This window comes from Falco biarmicus, chromosome 5, assembly GCF_023638135.1.
Source record: "Falco biarmicus isolate bFalBia1 chromosome 5, bFalBia1.pri, whole genome shotgun sequence".
Lineage (NCBI taxonomy): Eukaryota > Metazoa > Chordata > Aves > Falconiformes > Falconidae > Falco > Falco biarmicus.
The window spans coordinates 78,914,340-78,933,925 of record NC_079292.1 but is presented as its reverse complement, the minus strand read 5'-3'; the positions used below and the strand labels follow the sequence as shown (position 1 = coordinate 78,933,925).

The following is a 19,586-nucleotide window of genomic DNA, read 5'->3' as shown; positions in this document are numbered from 1 at the left end:
AACTAGTATCCATCACACACATCCTTTTTGAAAACTTGGACTAGAGTTGGAATATAGTCAGCTTTGGGCTCTACGCAAACTATTTAGCAATATACAATAGTCCTTCAATCAAGGATTTGGGCAAGGTATTACCTTTGGGAAGCCTGAATAAGAATTCATAGCAGTAGGTTACGGCTCTCCAGACTGGTAAGGGTACATAACATAAACACAATGCCAGTGTTTGCATCCTTTAATCCAACACGAGGTATCATTAGAAAAGTAATGTTTGCAGTCACGTTAGAAATCATAAATCCCAATGCATGCATTATTAGAGAGATGGTAGATGAATATCAAACACACTGATTTTAAGGTATGAGTCTGAGACAAGCGTGCAGAAGATGATAGTAAAAACTTTCGCAATACTGCAACTCAATCATTCTGGAAGCATGAAAAGAATGATTAAAGAAAATAAAAAAAGAGAAAGGTGACACAGCTCACTGAAAGCATGAAGTGATTTGGGAGTTTGTCTAGTTCTGCTTAGGAAGCTAAATGAACCACTCACCAAGGGAAAACGATATCTAGTAAGGAAAGGAAATCAGATGAATACACAATTTACACACTGTCTAGATAAGAGATATTTACCTTTAGATAACTTTAAACTTAACTACTGAAATCGAGTCTTTCCGGTCTCCAAAACTCTTGTGACTTAGACCAACATCTTAATAGCTCTAATCCATGTAGCTGGAGATGGGGGGGGAGGGGGGGGGGGCGGGGGGGGGCGGGGGAGGGAAAGAAGAAAATCAAACAGAGCTTGAGGTACTCTGCACTCCAACTCGTTCTGTTACTGGATACACAGCAAGATAAGGTACATTCAATAAGGAAGTCGTCAGGCAATCTTCTGCCTATAGAGTACTCCAAACAAAGTAGTCCTTTTTTTCTTGCTAAGTACATTTCATTTGAAAAGTTTAACTAGAAAATGGGATTATATTAACAACAATTTTCCAGGGAGAGTTGCACTTCGGCTGCACTCCAAAGCTCACTGCAAAATATTAGACATGCAAGTTACGGTGATGGAGAAACCAAATTTCCACTCTTAAATTTATATAGTATAATTAGTAATAAATCCACTCAGAAAAATATTTTTAAAATATTTTAGTGGTTAAGCAGCACCTTCCTTTCTGATGACATAATGCTATTCTTTACATCAAATCCAACCTCACTCAATAGTTGTTTTTGATATTAAAGTGGAGGCTGGTAGTATGAAAGAATATTAAAACTGATGTAAAATTTAATTTTACATGCTCTTCAAGGCATCTTTTCAAAGCGGTAAGCGTTGTCTTGATGTTATTGGAATCCAGTTTCCTTGCTAATACATGAAAAGCCTTTAAAGTTTTCATGCATAGAAATGTCGGAAAAGACCCTTTAGATTGAGTCCAACCACTTCTCCCAGTCTTCTTGTTGTTCTTCCTCATGTTTCCTGGAAAGCAACAACATACTAGCACAATACTTGTCAGTGAATCATGTAAACCCGAAATGTTTATGAACGCAATGATAATTAAAATGTACCCACTGGAGTGGGTCAGGCATCAGCCCCAGAATCATTTTCCTCTTGATCTGTACTAGTCTCCATGAAATGGCCTACCATAATCCCAGTGAACTCAGGAGGACAAAGCACCGACGGCCTCATTTTGCACACTGTACCCAGAGCCCCAAGGTTTTTTGGACAAAAGCATGTGGGAGAGTGTGGGGCAGCGGTAAAGGGGAAAGCCCTGTCCTGTCAATCAGCTTGCCGTCTCTTCTTCCAGGTGAAACCTCATATAAAGAGACTACTGCTTTGGTGCCAAAGCTATAACAGAAAATAAATTACTAACCTAAAAGACTAACCTTATAAAAGACTAACCTAACTCCTCTTAAGGAAAGGACTTGTTCTTTTTAGGAAGTACCATATGCTGTAGGATGTATAGAGTAAGCATTAATTACGGACAAAGATCTAGGTGCTGCATGCACCTAGAAAATAAATTTAGTTCTTGCCTCAGAGAATTTCCAAATAAAGAGGTTAAGAGAGAAGATTTTGATTCAGGCAGACAGGTAAAGGACAAAAGATGCAGAAGGACAAAGGAAGAGAACAGCCTTGTGAAAGTATCTTCAGGTAGTACTACCTACCAAGCTGTAGACAAAACTTTCTTTTTAGGCATTCTTGCAGTGCAGGCTCAAGGAAGATTTTGAAGGAAAATAACATAATACATGATTTTGTATGACTATAGAAGAATCCTCTAACATACAAATAGCAGCAGAAGAGAAGCTTGACATATTCAGCATATGGCAATGAATAATTTTTAATAGTCTTTACTAAAATAGCTCATGAAATATCAACCAACATACCTTGAGCACAAGGTGATGTCCAAACAAATAAAAGTAATTTTAAAACATTTCAGCCTCTACTGTTTACATACTCTTTAGCACTAATGTTGAACCACTCTGGTTTTATTTTAGCAGGCAACAGCACTTTATTAACACTCTAAAACTTCAAGTTTCCTCAAAAATGCCTTCAGCATGCAATTTGGATGACAGCCAGGCATGAAAAGCCACCTCTGACTGAAAAGTATTTAAAAGATGGAATGGATTTTGGAATGGAGAGTATGCAAGTTCAGTTACCTAAGTCTTATGAAAATACAGCAAATATGAAGAGTAGATGGTGTGCCACAGGGAAAAGTCTTACACAGGTTGATTGCCTAATCAACATTTCTTTCATGAACACACTCTTGCTCATAGCATTCTGGTGAGTAAAGTAGCACCAGTGGTTTGAGTTACATTCACATGCCAATTCAAATTTTAACTTTATTTAATATATTTGCTTCAAAGAAGAAACAGACCCATAGTAATATCTCAACCTACCTTAATCCCCCCACCACAGGCACTCTACATTTGGGAGGGGATCACTTCCTGCAACATTAATGGGAGTGTGAAGAGCCTGCATATGAACTGAAACATTTACCTAGTAGCTTTTTAGAAAGTCATTTACCTTGAGCACGTATCCCATTTGCCCCATGCTCTATCAGTGTGGCAGAGCTCACGGCAACACGGTGGTGACTCTCTCCACTTCAACTCCAAAAGCAGTTGTAAACCTTCACAACCCTGTTTTGCCCTGGGTCGTTTGCTTCAAAGAGAAAAGAAAAAAAGGAAATAGAAAAAGCAAAACCAGGGCACAGCATTAGCATTGTCCTTTTCATTCCTGCAGCTGACCAGGAGTGAGGATTAGCTTCCTTTCCGAAATCCTCTGGCCTTTAGCCTTCACAGGCCTGAAGAGAAACAATGGAATTTTGCTTGTTCCTCTTCCTGAGGGTTGAAAACGTGAGAGATTTTAGGAATGGAACCAACAGGAGAGGGAAAGCGTTCTCACAACCAAGTACTGCCTTCCTTGCATTCTTTCCCAGCATTCATGGGACAGGAAAAAAGAGCCAGAATAAAGTGCCTACCCTGCCACACCTGGCCATTATTAATTATGTAGTTAATCAAACCGGAAAGGACACACAACCTAATCTAAGCAGAAACTTGGACAAAACCCGCTCTGTTTCACTGTTGATCTCCCACTGCTTTTTCTGTGTGGGTAGTCAGGAGCCGTCATTTTCAGGCTGCGTGGACAGGCAAGAGCCAGAACGGACATATTTAACCTGGGAGGAGGAAAGGTGAGATTTACGGTGAATGGCAGGAGCCAGTTACAACCTAAACACCTGTCATATTAAATAGAAAGATACCTGCTATCTACCGAAACTCTGCAAAGCAGAGTCTGACCCCACCTACAGAGAGCTTGAATTACAGGATATTTGTTATAACAAACAGAAACATACTAGGGAACCCAAGCCAGGAGTCAGGCTGGGCAGAATGTTGCAGCTCTCTCCCCAAGGGGACAACCTTTCCCCCAGTGCAAGGAGCAACCCTGCCACGGAAGAATTTGTTATTTGTGTAGCCAGTCTCCTTTTTCTCCCTTGGCCCCAAGGCTGGGGGAAGGTAAGGTGTCCTGCTGTTTGTGGCTACGGTCCCATGGGAAGTGCTGCCCCCCCTCATATAGGGAACTGAAAATAAAATGTTCTGTGTGAACTGCAGAGATTCGTCAAAATTCTTCAGACAGGACAAAGGCTAAGGCTATCAATGGGAAGAAATTCTCTGCACTGCACATAAAGAGTCAGTGTGCAGTAGCAGAGGGAAGCGAGGAGTCCTTGCTCATTTGCTGTCCTTCACTTGCAAGACAAAGAAATCACAGTCATGCTGTCACCATTTGCGCAAGGTGAAAAAGCATTTCTTACCATCCTGAGTCTCTAAATGATCATCTGGAGAGTGCGTCCTAAAGACCAGCCCAAAGGTCCTTACCTGAAGCAGCTGGGGAACTCAGAACCTTCACAGGCACCCAGGACTGGTTTAATGTGGCAAGAAGCAGGATTGCCACAGGAGTGCAGGGCATGCACTCACTTCTTGGAATTCAGCCTGTCATCTGCCATGTTTTGTGGCTGGCTGGTGAGAGAGCACGGCCCAATTCTCTTACAAGACATGTAAACAAGACTAACGGCATCAGAAGCATTACAGCAGGGCAAAGGCGATAGGAAAAGGGAACTTGCTCCGTGATTACTTGACATAAGGTGGGTGAGAAAACAGATCCCATCTTAGGGAACTACTATATAAAAGCATGCCAGGTTAGATCAAACAACTGGCCTACCCGATATCCTGCCTCTGATGGTATCGAGCAGCATGGGTAGGTGTATGAGAAACACAGCAAGAATAAAACAATCCTCCTTGAGATATTCCTTCTCAGCTTCCAGCAATCTTAAGTATTACGGGGGAAAAAAGGAAAAAAAAAAAGAGATCATATTCCTGCTGATCTGCTTCGTGGTCCTGGGCAAATCACCATCCTTGGGTGCCTACTTTTGTTTGTCCTCCTTCCGTCAACTTTTTCTCCTACTCATTCAAGACTGAAGCACGCCTAGGCAAGGGTTGCCTTGCAACACATATGAACGGCACTCAGCACAAACAAGCCCTCATCTTGGATGGCCCTCCACATGGTCTACAGAGGAAAATGTAGGTTACATTCCATTCTCATCTAGAAAAGTTACACAAAAAAAGGAACAACTTGTGTTCTGCTTCTGGATGCAAAAACAGAGGGATTGATAGACAAAACCCCATCAGTATGTAACCTCTCCTCACTTCTACTGCTGCCAGAAAAACAAAGGAACTGAAAACATAACTTTTTGCAGCTTTTTTCCTTTCCATACAACGTCACTAGTGTAGAATACATTCAGAAAGTAAGCTGCATTTGCAATGACTATACAATCTGATGATCCATTAGAGAACCAATACAGCACAGAGGATTGAGAGGCCAGTAACTGCTTTCCATATACAAACTAAATATACTATAATTATTTTCATCATCTTACTTACAAAAAAATCAGAATTTTATTTGAAGGCATAGTTTTAGGAAGCAATGGCAAGTTAAAGCCACAGCCTCAGCGTAAACTAGTTGCTTTCCAATGTACTTGCATACCATTATCAAAAGTGCATGCAAGCAGCTGAAAGGTTAAACAGCTATAATTGAGAGGAAAATCTGGCCTGGTCTCTAAAATCAGGCTGAAATGATAGTTAGATCCATATTAAGTACAGCTTCCCCCCAGCTCCCCCCCCCCCTTTTTTTTTTTTTTTTTTAAAAAAAAGCATCCAACCCATTAGTTTCCTAGCTTAAGTCTCTCACTGAAAACACTTTAAAATCTGATACTAAACAGCTCAGCCATAGTCCTGATACAAAATACAGTACTACAGATGACACACTGGGAAAAATAAAACAAAATTAACATACCAATGTTTGTGGCTGGACCACTATACCATTACTGGCATTTTGCTTATGTAGTGATTCCATTGGTGTTTTGCATTACATGGCAAAACCATAGGTTCCCCTTCTAAGAAAAGAATTGCTTAATGTGCCAAATGGTACATCTGGAGAATAGCACTGCCAGCCTGCAATGTTTAAAAAAAAAAAAAAAAAAGGAAAACAAAAAGATTAATCTGATGCCTGCTGGCTAGGTTTCTAAATGATGATGCTCCTCACAATATTCCTGTTGAGAATCATATTTTGGTAACGTATTGTCTAAAGCTTTCAGGCTGGAAAGCATCTTTAATCCATTATTCTACGGATTTTTATTTTTTTGGCAAATCCTGTAGCTGCAGGGAAGACGACTGTGGTTTTGGTGAGATAACATGTATTATTAGTGCCTTGATTTAGCTTTTTAATTAAAATATTCTGTTGCCTTCCACTGTCAGAGACACTATCAGGCACAGAATTTGTTTGATCTTTGAATGGGTATAACGTAAAATGAAGCCTTTTGCCTTATAGTGTGGATTTAGTGTCATACGGTACTTTAGGTTCAGCATATACATCAGAGAAAACAGGTAGAAAGGATCTATCAGATCATACATGGTCCGTTACAAAATGTTTTCCCAAACTGTATTACACTACTACTGCATAAAGTCTAGTCAGCCCTTCCAAGCAGTGGCTTTTGCTACTTCTTTGGAAGGTTACTGCACCAAGCAAGTTGCTCCTGGCAATGGGATTCCTGCATGGGGGGACCTCCATGCCCTATCTGCTGTTACAGGGCTCTGGGTGGCTAAAAGGCTCTGACTGCACAACTGCAAGTGGAGACCTGAGGTGCAGCAGACCTCCATCTGAAGTTTTTAATTTAATTAGTTTCAAACTATGCCTCCTTTTGAAGCGTTTTCTTCCTGACGTTTTCACAGAAACAAAGAGAAAAAATCCCAAGCATTTTAGACCAGAGATTAAAGTATGCACAGAATGATACAAGCAGCAGCCAGATCTGCTATGATTTGATGCCAGTGATATAAAATATAACCTCTATTAGCAAAAGTAACGTAACAGAGGTCGCGGAAGATTCTACTGCAGCATAGCACACAAGTAATTCATGGTAGGTTCAAGACATCACCAAACATATCTATCCCAGCAGACAAGCAGGGCAAGGCAGGGATAGAAAGACGCCTTGGAGCAAGGCTCTGCATTGCTAAAGCTGTGCCAAACCATCCCAGAATACAACTGTGCAAATCTGCAGCCGTTTCAGAAGCTGAAGGAGCTTTCTGGTTTTGAGGTTTGTAACAGTCCCTGCATTACAAAAGGCCATCCAAAGAATACGGATGATTTTTTTCCACTAAAGGTGAATGATTTTCCAACTGAATACCTCCCGGATTCAATGGTTCTGGGCATGCTTTCTGGAGTTTTTGGAAAGATACATACATGATAGATCTTGGAGCAAAAGCTCCCAAAAGCATTGCTCTGGAGTTGTTCATGACCAGTCTGAAACAATCTGTGGACCATAGTGTACACTCAGTGGAGAAAAAAAGGTGATGCCTTTTTCTAAAGAGTATTTCACAGCAAAAAATTCCATAGAGCAAGCAGAGATAGTTGAGACAGGGTACCTAATATGGCAATACAAATGCTTCAGGGATGACACATCAGTGCATGTGACAATGTAGACACAACACAGGTAAAATATTTGAAATTCTGTAAGAGGCTACGGGTCATTATTACCAGCTTGCACTGCTAGGTTAGGGCTGGGAGAGGGAGGCGAGTAGAGACGTGCCTTTTGGGTTACATCCCTTGGAGGCTGCCTTTATGCTGTGAAATTTCTTATCGGTTGGAACAGAGACACTGATGGAGTTGGCTTGGTCAAAATGCTGGTTTTGAATGGCACGTGTATGGCCACTATTCGCCTTCTTCCCTGCCAGCTTAGGTATATGTAATTGTACAACAGACGTCCCTTCAGCTCTGCTGGGTAGATAAACTACTCCAGTCTTCAACTAGGCAATTACCACTTCCCATAGCATTAATGAATACTGAAAAATAGAATTAAACCCATACTGATCTTTTCAAAAGCGTCTGTCATCATCTCCCCTGCACAGACAAATTGCCAGCCAGCACAGGAAGGTTCCGTGTTTTGTAATGTGAATTGTGTAAATTGCTTTGGCATTTATCCAGGCTTCCCACATCTGGAAGCACCTCCTCACAAACCAACTACACACATTAAAAGACAGACTTGAAGTTTGCAAATAAGTCAAGTTTGGCAAACAAACTCACTTGTCCTCCAAATGCATTGACATTTTTCATCTCACACAGCAGATCCTTTATTTCCCCAAAGATCAGAATTTTTACATTCCAGAAGGTAGTTTTCAGGATTGCTCTTTAGTTCCTTCCTGAAGAAACATGTTTGAAAATTGATCTTATCTAAGTTATTTCCCTTCTCTGACACAGAATATTAATGGAAATTTGAACAAAGAATTCAGGGCAGCATGCCTGTTGACAAGTGGATGAGGAGTGTCTACATTTAGACACAAGCTATGCAACTTTTCGAACAGCTTTGGCAGACTGATCTCTACAGACCTGATGTTATTTGTTTAATTTCAATGTCCAGACCTGTGCTTCATTTTACTGAACCATCAGCTCTGAAATCTTTCCAGTGACAATTAATGTGCATCTCTTCTTTTAGTCTCAGACATCAGATCTACAAGTATAGCTCTCATGGCATGTATAATGACTTTCTGCTTACTTTTATGTAGTGAAAACATCGTTTTTCCTGAAAAACAATGTAAAGAGTGAAAGAACAAAGTTCACAGTGAAAATACATGTGGCATGGTTTTATCCTACAATAATGTAACAGTTCCTTAATATTTAACTTTCATAATAACAGCTAAATTAGATACATGCTTTCAGAGACACAAACTGTTCCAAGCCTTGCTGTTTCACAGATGGTGGATGCAGAGATTAAGCGGCTGGCTGAAAGGAACACAGGAAATCTGTGGCAAAGTCAGAACCTGATCCGAGAACTCCTGATTCCTATCCGTTGTCTGAACCACAAGACATTTGTGTCTTCCAACTTGTATTATTATTTTGTACCTGTACATATTGCTTGCCCTCACCACAACCTGTTAACTGAGCTCTTGAAACCATTAGGAAACACCAGCTCTTATCTTCAATAACACCCATGTTCGGTCTCACAAGCCCTACCCCCACCTCAAACCTGGATGGAGGTCCAGGAGCTCCTTCCGCCATCGTTCCCAGACACACAGCACTGACAGCCCTCCCCTCACAGTCCCAGAAGCACACCGCCACAGACATCCCACCTCCTCCCACCCCCTTGAGCACAATCTGCTTCACAATCTATTTGCTAAACCTGCAAATCCGGCAGCAGAGCTGCTGAGCCAAGTGTAGTACGTGAGTTGTCTCTGTTCATTAGTGTCTTGAAGGTACTTGTGGTTCAGAAGCCCCTTTCTGGTCTGGGAGGTCCACGCTCACCCTGGTGCCCAGCAGCTTCATCCAGCCAGCTCTGAGCTGCCACTGCTGTTGGGAGGGACCAATGCAGTAAATGTCACTTCTACAAATACATTTCTGCAGAATTTAAATTCCAGGAAAGAAAATCCCAAAGTGTTTACCTTTATTTGGGATAACTGAGAACATGGAAACTGTAAGACTCTATGGGAGGGATTCAGAAAAATACAACCAGCTGTTAACCACTTCAAGTTACTGCGTGTCAATGGGAATTAAATATGACGCGTGTCTTCAAAAGCCTTTCTGATGTGATTTGCCTACAGCTGCAAAGCTCACACCAGAAATACAATCCAGGAATTGCATACCATTGTGTCCTGGCACCAATCACCACAAACTGGCTCGCTGCACCTTGTGTTCACGTGTGGACTACCTCAGGTTCTTGCTAGGTGAAAAGAAACCATGGTGGTTTGGAAGCCATCAAATCCAGCTTCTACAAATTTGCTAAAACAACTCAGAGAAAAAATGAAACAAACATGAAAAATATTTGTATGGAAGTCTACAGTGCACAGAAAATTTAAAATTAATCACCATTTTAAAACCAGCAATGATTCCTCTTTTAAAAATTCCCTAGTTTTCACGAAGACACATACCTGGATTTATTGTTCCATAAACCAGTTCATCCAGATTTGTTCCTGTTATCCAGATTCCATAATTTACAGTGGACCAAAAAGGAAAAGCTGGATCCTGTCAATGGATGCCAGACAACTTGTGATTAAAAAAGACTTTTGGGATGAAGTTTCCCAAGTAACCATGGAAAAACCACATATTGATCATTTGACTTCAGTGTTCTCCATTTTCCAAGGGAAAGAACATAAAAACATGCATTTGTTTACATCAGGTCAAAAGGAAGTGGTAGAAAGAATGACTGTAATACTGCCCTGTCCAACATTATTGCTTCGCTTTCTCAGCGCCTGCTGATGTTTGAAGTGAATCTGCACAAAGTGTACCTTTGCTAAACTTCTAAAACTATGTGAAATCTCAATTATTTCTGAACAACAAAATCAAAATTAGCTGAAAATAGATAGGCAAAACCAATGCCATCTTCTTTCTCTCCCTGTCCACCAGCAGGAGCTGGCAAAGCCTATCTGAATCTGTATTTGAACCCCACCAGCACCATTGCAATTTTGTTACTCAGAAACCTCGGAACAATGGAGTTTATTTAAATACTACAAATAATTTCTGGTCCCTGCCTCCAGTTTGATCAGCCTTCATAGAAATGTGAGGAAGCTGTGGAATGGTAACGACAGCAGATAAGGAAAAGAGGATTATCATCAAAGAGACTTACCTTACAGTGATCATTTGCAAATATTTGAGCTACGCCTTCCATTATCATAGCATTCACCATATTCTTTATATTACAGATATAGAAATGCCCAGGAAACATTCATTTCAAACTATGGAGTTATCCCAAAGGTGAACACTTTGAAAAAATAGAATACCTTACTTGTGCTACCTATGAATTTAGTTACACAACATGGAAAACAGGACTGTGATCTTCCTGACAAACGTAAAATGGAAACAAACAGGTCTCGTGTGGAGATTCATGCTGTTAATTTGATTGGTAACCCCTGGAAGACGCTCTGTCATTACCATATTATCCTCCTGTTCCACAGCACATCTGACAATTTATTTCTGACAATTTGCTATTACCCCTGGGTGCACTGGGCAGCCTCCCATGTGTAGCAGGCTCCAAAAGAGCACACCCCTAAACTCATAGCTCCTCATAGGCTCTCGTAATTATTACAATGAGAAAGGACAAGATGCTAAACATTTTCTGTGAGGCTTCTCCTGCTTAGAAATTCAAAAAACTGGATTTGTAATCTCATGAACTTTGTTACCTCAGCAATAAGACAGGATTATTTTTATAAGTTTTTTTGTTTGGTTGGGTTTTTTTAGGGAGTGATAGGAGACAGCAGGACAGCAGTGAATGAAACAGAAGGTATCTGTTTGGCATTCGGTGCCTGATAGTTGCTAATGTTGTGGGCTGGAACAGTTTGATCTAGAATTTGCCTTAAAAGAGAGAAAAAACATTAATAAATAAAACTAGGTAAGTCACCATGGTGAAGGAACCCTTGGGATCCAGCATTTGGAGAATACTCAGTGGATTGTGCATTCAAGGAGAAGCAGCACTACTCTTCCCTCCATAACCAGCTTCCACACAATGCTCCCGCCCCATCTCCAACACATCCTTCACAGCAACAAGTTGTCCTTGGCATGACCCATGTTTTCAGCTAGTAAAGTCCTCCTCTGTTCCCCCCATTCCCTCAGAAGGCATCAGTTTTCTATTTTAAAAATATCAAGTCACCCTATCTCAGCTGCATTATAAACAAAGACAAACAAAACAACCCAAAACAGTTTTGTGTGTGCGGAACAAGAACAAAACACTTCAAACCCAAACAAGTTTCCAATAAGTCACTCATTGAAATTCAGGAAGAAAAAACCCCAAAGGGTAAAAATACCCCCACGTATCCAAGTTCTCTGAGGCCATTTCTTTCCCTCATCTGTGTTCCATCATCTTCTTCCTTATCCAAAAAAGTTGCGGTGTCCGTGGGAGTATGAAAAAACATTGGTGTGACCACCAAAAGGAACTCTCTGTCTGGCAGCATAAAGCCACGCGTTATCCCGTCTCCAGGAACTCAGCCTTGCTTCAATGGTCATAAATATTCTCTGATGACAAAGAAAAGGGTAGTCAATTCATCCAGACTGAATAATGTTTTAAAACCTTGAAATGCATACGGGGATCTGTGCTCTGTCTCCAGCCAGAATGTAAGATCCATGGGAAGCAACCCCTGACTGGTCTTGCGTGCAGGACACCCAGTGCTGCCCACCTCCATCTGCAGGGTGAGCCAGGCAGGAAAGAGTTTGGCTTCTCACTTTCTGAGGTCCCAACCCAGCTGGTGGCCATTAAATTTATCTGAGGACAGTATGAAGCTTTAAAACCTTCCCAATTCCCTCCCTTGTAAAAACACTTTCTGTTGGTTTTTTTTTTTTGGTGTTTTTTTTTTTTTTTGTTTGTTTGTTTTTTTTTGCTTGCTGACCTTGTCCCATCTTGAATGTGTATAGGAAGGCAGGCTTTGCATTAGGCAGGCATCACTGGAAGGAGTTTCACAGTGTAGCAAATTAAAATACCATATCCATGAGGGTGATAAGTTTCAATGACATCACTGAATGACCCACAGACACATGAAGGCTGAAGAAAGCATTCAAGCACAGGCTACCTGGTTAATGATAGCTAGTGTATGTGATTAAAGGGCACTCAGAAAGTTAGGTCACCTTTTTAGATACACTCTGCCCTTGGAAGTTTTCAAAGTTTTACAAAACATTTACATACATGTTTTTGAAAAGGAGGAAAGGACAAAAAGAACCCAAACAGCAAACTCACTAGTTACAACACTAACTGTACACTACACTGCATAATCAGAAATCTCCTGATTTTCAAGAGCGTGTTACTTGACGTCTTGTTGCATAAATATTCTGCTTGTGCAAGCAGCTCCACGAGTGATTGGTAATGTACGTCACAGTCTTGCAAAAGTTATTGATGAGAAAATTATCTTTACAACTAGCTTTTATGTCGTCAGTGGAAAAAAAAATCTAAATGTAAATCACTCTCCTCTTTTGGCCTCCCTTTCCACCTTCCAACCCCAAATTATTAATAATATATTTACTATGAATAAATAATAACTTCATGCTTACCTGTATGCCTTCTCATTTTATGATAATCTTTTAAATTGAATTTAATCTTGCCATTCAAGGTAGAAACAAGTAATAAACCAAACCTGTTTATTAGTGTAGTTTTAGAATTATATTCGCATTTCTTCCTTGGAGAATGTAACTACTTGTTGACACAATGGAGGCCAAGCATGCGTTTATGGTGCATGTTATCATTGTGTGGCTAATAGAGGGAGTTTACTTATTCCACAGATGACTGCCACAAGAGAATTTAATTGCTCAATAATGTGTCGATGTACCCATGGGAAGGGTTTAAGTCATCTGAGACCTGTATTGGGAACTTGCCAGGGACCCCAGCACTACCTCTAATTTGCACGAAATGGAAGAATTGTGGCTGTAAGGATAAACAGAATGAGAGAAAAAGTCAGGAAGAGCCAAAAAGGCACCCCAAATCCGAAACTTTGTTAGACTTTCAGATTACATGAATAAATTGGAAGTTAAGTGATTTAAGAAAAAAGTTTTAAAGTTTCTGATTTAAGAGAAAGATTAAAAACACCCATTAGATTAAAAAAAAACTTTTACAATAAACTTAATTTATATTTTTAAGGGGTCCAGGATGTGGAGAGTATTGCCACCTAGCCATGAGATCCTAGCAGATGTTAATGCCGCCTCATAAAAAATGATTATGACATGCTACTTAAAAAAAAAAAGAAGTAGTATTCCTCAGAAAATCGAACACAGCTAGAAGGGAAAAACTGTTATCCAGATGCAGGAAAGAAAAGCTGTTAAGAGTATCAAACTTCCAAGGGGACAAGTAAATATGAGTGCTGTGTACTCCAGTACATAAGATGATCTGCATCAGGGAGACATCACCTCACCAAGAATTAAAGGCTCAAAAATAGACACAACACCTGATTGAAAAACTATTTAAGACAATTAAATCTCTGTACCATCTGCACTATGACATTTTTTTTACTTATGTATGAAGTATAAGTGCAACATCTGATTGAATACTAGTGCAAGATAAGTAACAGTCAAAGCAGAGTGAAGAGCTCACTGAACGTTGCATATCAAGTAGCACGATGCAGGATCAGCTTAAGAGATCAGAAAATTTTCAATACTTCTCAAGGAGGCAGAGAGTCATAGGATGAGATTCAGCTTGGTGGAGGCCCACTTTTAAGTATATAACTCCTTCCATTGATTTTGAGAAGGCTACCCAAATGCTTTAGTTCAGAAACATGCATTAAAAAACAAATAATCTGGGCAAATTAAGGCCTTGGTTAGGAATCCATCATTGGATGTGTTGAGCTTTCCAAACCAATGGCAAGTGTAACTCTTGGAGACCCACGATAATGTAAAGAGACCCCAGAGTTAGAGCAAGAATGACCTCACAGCCCCCGCTGGCTAGGACAAAACTAAGATTTAAAGCCTATCCCAGCATCCCATTGGAGAATTTTTCCTGAATTTTCAAAATGGTTTACAGGATACTTTCCATCCACCTTTTCTCCAGATGCAGTTCAGAAGAACCTGCCCACTCTTAGCACGAAAGGGTTCAGTCCCAAACCCCACAATGAGTCAAATGATCTGATTCAATGAGATGCACCATGTCATGATGTAATGCTCATCTCAGGGCCCATATGTAACCTACTCCATTTTTTGTTTTTTAAATATATATCCTATACTAGTTTTGCTAATTTCACACTAGTTTTTCAAACTAGGCCTTTCCCCCAGACCTCCCTCTATTTCACCCCCTCACTCCAATATGATTTTTCCCATTTTCAAGTAAGACTTAGAAATCTGCCCAATGGCAGGTGGGTGGAGGCGCTCCAGATACTATGTTTGTTGGTAGCCCAGCAGTTATTTGTGGTTGACTTTTTTTGGTTGCCCACAGTAATTTCCAGGGTGGTGTAAACAGACAGATGTGGGTTATTTTCTGCTATATAGATCACACCATAGAGAGATATCAAAGGGAAAAAACAAATCCATGAATAATGCACTAGTGGTAGCGTTTGAAGCTCAGAACTTTAAAGACTGACCCCTGAATTTATTGGTTTCATTGTTGGCTATGGACATTTAGGGTACCATACAGCTTTTGAAATCAAAACATCCCTGAAAGGTTTACCAAATATTTAAAAGTTCATACAAAGTGGAAGTGGGCCCATGTACCGGCAAACTCAAAGCTGATCCCGCCCTGACAGCACTTCCTTAACCTTATACGCTAAAATTGTTCTTTCCTTCTTTTCCTCACTATCACACGTTGGTTTGCTTTTTCCTTCCATGAGGCATCTCCATGGCACACTGCTGCTGTAACACTGGCAAGCTAAAGGGAAGGGGGCTTTGAGGGTGTGCGTGACAAGGTAGGCCTTTTGCTGGGGTAGATTAGTAAAGCTCCACTGATCTCAGGCTAACTCGTATTAGCCAGGAAATTCTGCTCCATGTTCCCTTTTCCTTTTTTGTTTTTACTGGTACCATTATGCAAAAATGCCTTCTGCTGGGTGATTTCTGTGTGCCTCGTGTTCACACAAGAGACACATTGTGGCATTTTCCCCCTTGAGATCAACAAGCAGCACGATTAAAATCACGTTAACTCAACAGTGCAACTTGCTAATCATTCTTCCTCTGGAACTGCCGGCTAAAGCTTTTTTCATCATTTATTTTTTCAGGAGGATTTGTATATGTTTCTGTCAGTCTATTTCAGAGCACGGCAGGTTACGTAGGCGCTCTGGTTCATGGCTGGACATAGATTATTTTAAGCAGAAGGAAAAAGGAGTCTTGGTTTTAACGGCATTGCACTGTCATCTTGCGGTTGCAGTGCTCGGCTCCTGACCCGTATTTGGAAACGCCTTGAACAAGAGCTGGAACAAGAGCTGGACGTGAGCAGGAAGAAACAGCGACTGCCTCACTCCTGGGGCTTCGGTTTGTCTGGGGGCCTTCCTGCCACTCTTGCGACAACAAGGCACACTGACCTTGCTAACTGTTTCCACTTCAGTTCTTTCCATCTCCTTCCTTCCTGAGAGGAGAGCATGACCTCCCCCATAAAACCATCGTTATTTAGAAGACTTCATCTCCTCCAGACTTCCAGTACTTCTACTTTGACTGACTCAAAGACACGTTTTCAGGGCAGCGTTGTGTGCAGCCCTCCTTCCTGCCTGAGCTTTAAAAAGGGAATGTTCTACCACTGCCAGCTCCTGACTGGTTATACATCTGTTTCCACAACTGAGGCAGGGCACGCCAAACACCTTCTTGGCTTCATTCACTGTTTCCAACTTGCAAACAACAACCACTTTTGCCGCTTTTTTCTGGACTGCTCAAGATAACCAGTCTGGGATTCTCCTTGTAGACCCTTCCAATCAGCTCAAAAGAGCTAATTTCCTGAGCTTGCCTAAAACAGAAGAGAAAACCCTGAGCTAGGCTTCCCTTTGCCTCCAGTTGTGCTGTTCCCAGTTAGCGTGCTGCTCTGCCACCTGCCTCCTCGTACCCTCCTGCTGGCTAAAAAGAACCATATTCCAGAGACACACAAAATACATTCTGTCCCAGCAAAGTCTGACCTAATCAACTATCAGTGCATGACGAGAAATGATGAAATAGTAGTCAGCCTAACTAGTTACTCCAAAGTGTGCACCATGATGCTACCCGTAACCTAAACCACAGATTCCAAAAGCTGCAACCTTGTCGTCCTCCTCAAAAGGCAATATATCAATCTCCTGTTATGCAGATTCTTCCTTACCCTTTTACCAATACCAGGAATCAAAAGCTTAAAAATCCATGTTGTTTCTATTTGTGCTCTAGTTATTTCTCCGGTTAGAGAACAAAAACTTACAAGGTCACTATTGTAACCTTCCATTTTGGCTTTTGCATTTGTTTGTTTTTTTTTTTTAATTTTGTACTTGAATTGCCTACAGTTTAAAATGGTGTAAACCATGTTTACTTCAACTGTTTTTACATGTGAAAAAATGTCATGGTCTTGCAGATGGATTGCCACAGAAAAACATATGCATTGACCCAAAATCTTACTACCAGCAGAGGGATCCTCTGTGGGCTCTGGAACGCATTAATGCACCATTCAGAATACACACAAGGTTTATACTCCAAAACTCGCAAAATACAATATATTTATTGCAAGGTTCTTTTAAAATACCTTATAGCTGAAAAAAAAAAAAAAAAAAAAAGGTCAGAATTATCTATTTTATCCTCACACTTTCAAAATGAGTACATTTTGGTTTAGCTTCAGAAAAGAACAAAACTTCTTGCAGAGATAAAATATAAAAACACTTCAGAAAGAGGACTGCAAAATCATGGGGATACTGTGGAGACTTTTGGAACTGACAAGCTACCACTGGTGCAATTGCCGTTGTGAAAGAAATGGACTGAAATGTGAAGAATCTTATTTGTGGTAGATTTAGCAGAGATGTTAGGGGATTAATCCGACTGATAATGGGTGCGTGGGGAAGTCCAGGTACAGAGATGCCCCTGAACCCAGAAATCAACTGCAGAGGACAAAGCAAAACCAAACCAAAATGGGGACATGGCTCACAGCTTGATATTGTGGGAGCAGGAAAAGTTGCAGTCTCCCCAGAGGGAGAAAATCCACATGCACACACAATCCAGGCAGCGTCAAATCCCAGCTGCTGCAAGGCTCCAAGAGCAGGGTGCCTTGGCTCTGCTTCGGACAGACCACCTCTAACAGCAGAAGACAGCTTGATGGCTAATTCAGTCCTTCGCCTCACCTACCGATACTGCCAACAAGGCTGCTAATTAGTACTAACTGTGACGGTGGTTTCTGTGATGTGGACAGCTGTTTGTGAAAAGCTGGACTGAGACCACCAACTCACTTCAGACAGGCCACTAAACAGCTATCTGAGGGTAACCACTGGGTCGCTAGCAAGTTGGGCTGGATTCAAACTAGTGACTTCGAGGTGAAAAGGCTCCGTATTCAATTACCAGTCCCCTGAGTCATCCCATCCACCCTCTATAGTTATTTTCAAAGTGCTTTAGTAAGCAATATCTGAGGACATTACATGTGTTCAAAATGCTAAAAATACACATCTAAAAGGGAAGAGAAAAGATCAGATCACCCAAAAGGATATTTTCTTTGCTGCTTAAAAAGAAAATAAAGGAAAAAAAGGGGAGGAAAAATCACGATTCCAACACTTTAAGCTTGGGAGGTTTTTTGTTTGGTTGTGGGGTTTTTTGGTTTTTTGTTTGTTTGTTTGTTTTTAATATATAAAAAGCCTTCCCCCACACCCATTTTGCCATACCAATTCATTTCTTGCAAATATCATTAGAATACTAAAGAAAAAGGGACTGTTCGGGGACACACACGCACACAAAATTCCTTTTACCTTTGTATTTTCTAAATAGCCAAATCAACAGTAGAAAGAAGGGAAAAGTACTTTAGGGTGGGGAGCGCCAGAAGGGTAGCAGGAACAAAAAAAAATGCTGAAAGATGGATTAAAAAAAGCCCCACGTTGAAAACAAGTCCTAGGGATCCCACACAGGGCTTCTCAAACTTGCAGATTTGTTTTAAGAGCGACGCTGCCCTCTGGTACCCCAGGATATGGTATTTTCAATGCAGCTCCAGAGGCCACCAATCTATTTTTGTCACCTATCCTGGAATTTGACAACTCTCACCAGGGGCTCGGTTAAACAAGCCTCCAGTTTTTAAACAAAGTGGATTTTAATTGAGAAGCACCTGTGGTGAGAGTCTCTACTGGCATTATTAAAAAGCAAATTTATCACAGAGAATCATAGAGGCAGGGGGTGGGGGAAAGAGTGGGGAGGGGGAGTCCGTGCCTACGTCATACCTGCAACACAGTACCATTCCTTTCATAAAAGTCCCTTGAAGAAATGTGTAGGATTTGACTGCACCCCACGAAGAGTGTTTTTCCCAACAAGCTGTTCCCAGGGTGTTGAAAAGCTATCATTCATAAAAAATTATTGAGGGGGAAGGAGGTAGCAAAGGGGAGTTCAGAAGGCCAGGGACACCAGTGGAAACCACAGAATGAGACCCTCTATAAAGCACGCACCTGTTTATGGCCACCATAATAGCTTAACTAGAAAGCTTAAAGTTCCAAATTGTGGGGGGTGGGAGAAGGGGGGAAAGAGGGAAAGCATAATGGACGCTTGTTCTAATATCAAAATACACTTTAACCCATGGAGTGCAGGCTCACAATGGATGGCTGCAGTTCAGAATAAAGCACTGACAATGAAAAATGCACAGAATTGATGAGGACACCCTTCCGACACATCTTGGTATCATTAAATAGACAGGGGCTTGGGCCAAAGATTGGAGGTGCACCACTTTATAAAGTATATGGCTAAAGCCCCCTGTTTATTAAATAATACTTAATGTGGCCCAGAAAGCAGTTGAAAGTAGGTGCCAAGGTCTGTCTAAACGCAGCAATAAACAACTCCTGCAACCATAAGTTTACAAGGCAAGGAAAATAGAGTGAAATCACCCTGCAAAGACTTGGATGTTACACAAATGTTTAGAATGTCAAAGAATGTGCTGGAATTTTAATGACACTATTAGAAATCACCAAGGGATTATACCAACAGTGTTATG

At 40.9% G+C, this 19,586-nt stretch overlaps 1 long non-coding RNA gene across 1 annotated transcript; it reads right to left on the bottom strand.

Moving 5' to 3' along the window:
• Positions 1-1,952: 1,952 nt before the first annotated feature.
• LOC130150082 (uncharacterized) lies at positions 1,953-14,713 on the bottom strand. The gene is made up of 5 exons (XR_008822108.1): positions 9,658-14,713; positions 5,822-5,979; positions 4,897-5,035; positions 4,691-4,797; positions 1,953-3,136 (listed from the first exon to the last, which is right to left on the bottom strand). It is a non-coding gene; the product is annotated as an uncharacterized LOC130150082 (long non-coding RNA).
• Between the last annotated feature and the right edge of the window lie 4,873 nt (positions 14,714-19,586).